This window comes from Apium graveolens, chromosome 9 (genome assembly GCF_009905375.1).
Source record: "Apium graveolens cultivar Ventura chromosome 9, ASM990537v1, whole genome shotgun sequence".
NCBI lineage: Eukaryota > Viridiplantae > Streptophyta > Magnoliopsida > Apiales > Apiaceae > Apium > Apium graveolens.
Window position 1 is genome coordinate 197,659,011 of NC_133655.1, and position 8,224 is coordinate 197,667,234.

The window sequence follows — 8,224 nt, forward strand, 5'->3', positions numbered from 1 at the left end:
CCTATTGTTAAATATGAATGATTTAAAGGGAATCGGGATCCCCTACGAAACATAGGGCCCGTCAGGATCTGTTAAGTTTCAGGATCAGTATGACGTCAGGATGAAGACAAGTGTCAGGATGTATACGTCTGTCAGGATATCAAGGTTCAATCAGTATCTACTGATTGAAACAGTCCCAGTGTTGAAGGAGAGATTGATAATGTCGGTTCCTAATTTGTAGTAAGGCATCTGTTGATTAGGATATGTATAGAAACAGTAAATTATCTTTATAACATCTTTTGTAATTGATAGAGCAACTGTGTAGTATATAAACACATAATAGGTTATCTTTAAGATTAACTTTTATCACGGGTATCATTATAACCTAGCGATTCTCAAAAACATCAGAATTTCTTGAGAGAGTTTGTAACAGTTTTATTGGATTTCATAAACTGTTATCATTCTTACATCCTGATTTCGATTTACTAGTATAACTGTATTCAACCCCCTTGAACAATTATACATTTTATGGGGAATAAGGGGTATCATAGCGATTTGATTTAATTCTATTCGGAAAAGATCAAAGATGTCAGGAAGTAAGTATGAAAGTGTGAAAATTCCAATTCTGAAAAAGGCTGACTACCCAATATAAAAAGGTAAAAATGCTAATATTTCTTGAATTTGTTGATTGTGACTATCTTGACATAATCAATGAATGACCACCCTATCCTCAGAAGATTGTTTTATTGACCCATACAGTTCCTGAATATTATATAAGGAAAGAAAGATCATAGTGGTCTGCTAAAGTGAAGGATGTCATGCTTGTTCCCTAATAGTTTGGACACTGTTATCTCAAACAGAGTGATTGCCTGCAAAACTGAAAAAAAAGATATGGGATGCACCGGAGACACATTGTCAAGGAACTCTTGCTATCAAGAAAAATAGAAGGGTTGTTCTTATTCAAAAATATGAACAGTTTGAAGCAAAATTTGATGAGGCTCTTACTGACACCTATGACAGATTTCTAACATTGTTAAGTGATCTATTATTGGCTGGAAAGGAGTATGACAAAGAAGAATCTAATATCAAGTTTCTTAGAGCTCGTCCTGAAGAATGGGATACTCAAACCTCAATCATCAGGTATTAGTATAATCTTGATCAGCACTCACTGGATGAAATTTATAGGATGTTGAATACTCATGATCTGGAGATTCAACATAGGAAGAATAAGAAAGGAAACAAGATGAAGTCGGTTTCCTTGATTGTTGAAACTCACAAATCCAAATACAAGATTGGTGAAAATTTAATAAAAATAAATATTTTTATGGTGTCATATATTGATGACTTATCAGATCCTGACACAAATACTGATGATGATTCTGAGATAGAGTTGGATGACCCTCAAAAGATTCAGATGGTTGCAATGTTGGTTAAAGGGTTCAGAAAGATGAGATTCAGAAAATCATAAAGAAATGGTGGTTTCAATGAAAAGTTCTCTCGAGGTGACAATTGCAAGTTTAGAAGAAAAGAAGATAATGATTCAAAGGGAAGAAAATTTGGCAAGTCAAATGGGAGATGTTACAATTGCAAAGAAAGAGGACATCTTGCTACTGAATGTCCAAAAGAAAGTGGAAAGGCACTCATCACTTCAAGCAAAGACTGGATGAACTCATAAGAATCCGACATTGATGGTGAATGCTATGCACTAATGGAAAATCATGAAAAAGACATATCTTCTGCTGACAAGGTATCAATGACTGTTTTTCTATGAATACTGATAATATCTATGAACTAAAATCATTTCTGAAATATCTGCATGTTAATTTTAAGAATAAATCTCTTAAAAATGAGAGGCTGATTTTCTGAGAATTGTGATCTTACAAAGAGAAATGATTAACTTGAAGTTAAGTTAATTTATATTCATGAAATTGAAACTTCTTGTAATAAGACTAAACATAATGAAACTCATATAAATATTAAGTATTCCATATCATAGGAAGTTCTTAAAAAGGAAAGGCAAATTTTTAAAATATGGATTGGTTCAGGTAAAAAGGATCATAATATGATAACCGACAAGAACTGGAAAGATTGCTTAGGCTACAATGAAAATAGTGATAAAAACATTGATAAAAATATCACTAATGTAACTCATGTTAAGTTTGTCAGCACGACAAAAAATGAGCCTAAGTCAGTAGATGAAGAGGGATCTACATCTAAAAATCATGATAAAAAAATTTGAATTATCAGAATTGGATATGAAAGGTAAGAATATTGGTCTTCTATTTAAGGGAAAACTAAAAAAGAAGATAAGTGGGGTAATTGGTAAATCTCAGAATCAGGGTCCTAAAAGAGGTAGAAATGGAAAATAGAGAATTAATAAAGCAAACAATTATAAATATAATCCTGATGCTCCTAGAAAGGTTTGCTTTAAATGTGGTAATGTTAATTATATTGCTATTGATTACAGGAAAATTAAAAAGAAGGATATTATAATCCCTAAGTCTGATGTTAGGGGTAGATCGGTATTTTATAAATTATAAAATCCTTATTTTTATTGTGGTAGTGTCTAGCATTCAATTTATACTTGTAGTGAGTATCATAGTTTATATCACAACTATTATGAGCCTTTACCCAAGTTCAATAAAATTGCAAGTTCTGTTAGCACTACTAAATTGAATAAGCATGCATCTTATTGAATAAAAAATGACAGGACAAATCCTGATGGAGGCAATCCTGATGGTCCAAATCCTGTCACAAAGTCTTCTGATGTCAACTTACATAAGATGTCAACAAGGACCCAAAAAGTACGGGTTCTTAAAAATACTAAATGATTTATATTTCTGATTACATGGAAACAAAAAGAATGTGTTAGTGCTGGACAGTGGATGTTCTTCACATATAACTGAAAATAAGACCTTGCTATTAGAATATAAGAGGAAGATAAGCCCAATTATTTTATATGGTGATGGAAATGTAAGAAATACTTTGGGATATGGCAACATCATTATTAAAATTTCATCATTCAAAATATAGCCCTAGTAGATGGACTGAAGCACAACCTATTGAGTATTAGTCAAATTACTGATAGAGGATATAATGTTGTCTTTTATGATATTCATTGTGAAGTAATTCACAAAATATCCAAGAAAGTTGTGTTGATTGGATATAGACATGGGAATATTTATGAAGGTAAACTTCATATTAATACTAATGGTCCTGAAACTTACCTGATCAACAAAGCATCAATTATATCCTGGTTGTTTTATTTTTATTTAAAAATTGTTTATTATTTTGAAATTATTACAAAATCAAATTAAAGTTCAAATAAACAAAAAAAATGAGTTTCATTTGATTTTATTTTGGCTCTATCTTAAGTTCTATAAATCAGATTTTGACTATTGTACAACCCATACGAAGTTCACGAAGTAGTGTTTAATTCAATGATGGTTTAAAAATTTTATCCAAAAAAAGTATCCAGAATTTGAAGGAAAAAAATAATTACGAATTTTACATTATGATTCTCTATTCGGTTTAGGATACCTACTTCCTTTTGGTTTAAATTATTAAAAGGGTAGGGCATTCTATTCAATTTAAAATACCTATTTATTGTTGGTTATAAAATATTCCTTTATTTTAGATCCAACGACTATGATCAATTTAGTTAAAGATCCTTAAAAGGGTAGGGCATTCTATTCAATTTAGAATACATATTTATTGTTGGTTATAAAATATTCCTTTATTTTAGATCGAACGACTATGATCAATTTATTTAAAGATCTAACGGTCCATATTAAATTGGCAGTATAGGGACCATAACTACCAAAAAAATAGATAAGATCACCCTTATGCATATTATATAATCAGGATGTAATATGTATATAAGCCTTTTTTCAAGAGAGAACCGTCTTATATAGAGAATCGCATAAAACCCTTGATTCTATTATAGAATTTCATCAAATTCGTTGATAATGTAGAATAATAACTATATTTAAACATAATAAAAAGTTTAACAATTGAAATTTGAAAAAAAAATTGATTTTGAGTTGGATCCTACTGTGGAATAATTTTGGATAAGTGTGATTGGTCCTGCTCCGCTGTGAAATCCTAGCCCTAGAAATTGAATCTCATATCGCCCTTTTTAAACAAATCATACAATTGATTGATTATTATTATTGTATAATAATAATGTCTCAGTACTTTTGTTAGGAATATGTTGTGAACTTGATGATAAATTAAACAAAACACCTTAGTAGATTTAACTTAGTGAATTTTGTAGCACTCGACAGATGATCAAATTTAGTCCCGGCGGATGATTCAATATAGTCCCGACGGATGACAATTTGACATCCACCGGGTGAGTAGCTTATGTAATAAAAAGTATTGTAGCACATTTCTGCAAACAACTTTGTGTAGGTTCTATATGAGTATTTGAGTGATGTTGACTACTAGTGGATATGCAGAATAGGTTGATTAATTGTAAATACGAGATGTCTTGTAATTCTGTATAAATGAAATGGAGTCAAGTGACAAATAGCTACTCGACGGATGATCAACAAAGCTACCCGATGGATGATCAACAAAGCTACCCGACGGATGATAAACATGTACCTGACGGATGATCAAATTCAAATATATGTTGATAGTGACAACACGGTCATATGCGTTGGGTGTTTGCAAAAGGAATGTGGCAGCCTGTTCAGCAGGAATTTGAGAACAAAAAAGCATTACCATTTCCATGCAATTGTGAAGATATTCAAAGATGCTGGAATAGAGTAGTGAAGCAGCATGGAGTTAGACCATATATGTTTGTTTTATTATCTTGTCTTATTGTCATGTAAACTTGGTGATATATAAACCAAGTGTAGCTAGTAGAACATTCAACTAAGCAAACACATGTCAAAGAGAGATAGAAAAAGTTGTACTTGTCAAGAATTTCTCTGTAGTTTGTTTGTTCTACTTGTAAAGCAGATGTTAGTCATTTTAAGCTACACAGAGTTCTCAAACTGATATATATATATATATATCTGGTGGATACATTCAAATCCACCAGAAAGTTTTAAAAGCTTGTGTCTTTATTACTTTGTGTTTTAATTTATATAATCCTTTCATTTCGCACTCTGCAAATCAAACACTCTTATATATATTCAGTTAGAACAGTTTTAAAATCTTAAAAAAGTAGCCATAATTACATTCAACCCCCCCTTCTTTAATTCTTGTTGTATTGTTTGGGAATAAAAATTGGTATCAGAGCAAGCTCTTGAAGTACAAAGAGTGTAAAGATCACAACAAACAGCAAGATGAACAAGAAGGATATTGGAGTCAAAATTTCATTTCTGGACAAAGACAATTATCACCACTAGAAGGTGAAGATGCACCTCCATCTTCTTTCTCAAGATGATGCCTATGTGGATTGCATGGAGAGAGGTCCTCATGTACCAATGAGAACTTCAACTGGCAATGAACCATCTGTTCCCAAACCTAGTCATGAATGGTCAGATCCTGATATTGAGCAAGTCATGAAAGATAAGAAGGCCATGAACATATTGTTCAATGGAGTTGATGGTGACATGTTTGATAACATTATTAACTATAAAACAGCCAAAGAGGTCTAGGACACAATCCAAATTATTTGTGATGGTACTGAGCAAGTAAGGGAGAACAAGATGCAGCTACTGATTCAACAATATGAGTATTTCCACTGTGAAGAAAGTGAGTCTCTCACTGATATTAGTAGATTTCAAAAGCTACTAAATGCTCTGAAGTTGCATTGAAGAGTCTATCAAACAAAAGACTCTAACCTCAAGTTCCTTAGATCTCTTCCAAAAGAGTGGAAGCCAATAACAGTCTCATTGAGAAATTCTCAGGATTATAAGGAGTTCACCTTGGAGAGACTGTATGGCATCCTAAAAACTTATGAGCTTGAAATAGAGCAAGATGAGAGGATGGAGAAAGGAAGGAAAAAAGAAGGGTCCATAGCACTGGTTGCTGAGTTAGAGAAGGAGAAAGAGATGAAGGTAGAAGCTGTTGAGTCTACATCAAAGGTCTGTCAAAGCAAGGGTAAAGGGCTGGTAGCTGAAAATGAAGATCACTTGAGCCAAGATGACATGGATGATATTGATGAACATCTAGCATTCCTATCCAGAAGATTTGCCAAGCTCAAATTCAAAAAGAATTTTGGAGCAGCCTAACCAAGTAGAAACATGGTGGATAAATCCAAATTCAAATGTTTCAAATGTGGCTTGGAAGGGCATTTTGCAAGTGAATGTAGAAAGTCTGATTCTAGCAAGAAGAAGTTTGAGCCTGTTGATTATAAACAGAAATACTTTGAGTTGCTCAAACAAAAGGAAATGGCTTTTATCACACCGGAGAATGACTGGGCTGCAGATGGTTTGGATGAAGATGAAGAAACAAACGATGTCAATCTAGCCCTGATGGCCAAGTATGATGAAACAGAAACAAGTTCTTCAAGTAATCAAGTAATCACCACTAACCTAGCACATTTATCTAAAGTTGAGTGTAATGATGTCATAAATGACATGTCCACATAATTATATCACTTGTGTGTTACACTTAAGTCCCTCACTAAGGAAAATGCTAAAATTAAATAAAATAATTTGTTTTTAAGTGAGAGGAATAATGTGTTAGAATCTCAATTTATTGAATTTGAAAAATTGTGAATTGAGTGTAAGATTGCTAAGGATGAATTAACTGAATCCTTGAAGAAAGAAGAAATTTTAAAGAAGTAGCTTGAACGAGAACATGAAGTGATTAAAGCTTGGAAATCTTCCAGAGATGTTCATGCTCAAATCACTAAAGTTCAAGGTATTGAGTCTTTTTGTGATGCAGCCTGGAAGAAGAGTAAAGAGAAGCTTGAATCCAATTTGGTTGAGAGATTGTTGACAGATGTGGACTCGACGAATGATGAAAATCATCCATCGGATAATCAGAAGGATTATCCGTCGAGTGACAAGGAGCCACATACGTCGGCTGTGAGTAAACCAGTTAGCAAAGCTAAGCTAGCTAAGTTGAATGAGAAATATGGCTCGATTTCTAAGAACTTTATTCCAGGAGAATCTAGTCAAGTCAGGAAAAGAAAGTTAATGTTGGTCATTTGTCCATCAAGCAATTGAATGACAGATTAGAAAAGATTGGGGTTAAAACAGAAGCTAAAAGGAAAAACAATAGAAATGGGAAAGTAGAAATTAACAAACATAACAACTACACACCTGATAAATATGCTCCAAGGAAAATCTGTGTTAAGTGTGGTAGTATTAATCATTTGTCTGCTAATTGCAAGCTTGCCATGCCTACTCCTATATCTGCACCTTCTTCTTTTCCCAACATGACTGACATGCCTACCATGCCTATGAATGCTATGTCTGCTCAGAATATGAATGCACAATTTGCTAATATGCCATTTGCACCTAATCCTTATTATGCTGCATTTAGTATGCCTCAAATGCCATTTAGCATGCCTTACTGGAATAACATGTTTGCAAATAGCATGCCTTTTCTTGTAAATCAAAATGTGCATGATAATTTTGTTCTAATGACTGGTTTCAAAGGTCTAACTCAGATGACTAAGGATGAATCAGAAATCCCCAAGTCAAATGAGATCAAACCTAAGAAACCAAAGAAGAAAGCTAACAAGGCAGGACCCAAGAAAACTTGGGTACCAAAATCAACTTGATTTGATCTTGATATGTGCAGGGAAACAGAAAGAATCTTTGATATCTGGATAGTGGTTGTTCAAGGCACATGACTGGAGATTCTACACTACTCATTGAGTTCAAGGAAAGAGCTGGCCCAAGTATTACTTTTGGAGATGACAACAAGGGTTATATTGTGGGATATGGCTTGATTTCAAAAGAAAATGTCATTGTTGAAGAGGTTGCTCTCGTGGATGGTCTCAAGCATAATTTGTTGAGTATCAACCAGCTTTGTGATAAGGGCAACTCAGTAACCTTCAATTCAGAAGCCTGTGTTATGACAAACAAAAGGAGCAACAAAGTGGTTCTCACTGGAGTGAGAAATGGAAATATGTATCTAGCTAACTTCAACTCATCTAATGCAGAATCTGTCATTTGTCTTCTCAGTAAAGCAAGTCAAGATGAAAGTTGGCTATGACACAAGAAGCTGTCCCATCTAAACTTCAAGACCATGAATGAGCTTGTCAAGAAAGAACTGGTTAGAGGTATTCCTCAAGTGAAGTTTACTAAGGATGGATTATGTGATGCCTTCCAGA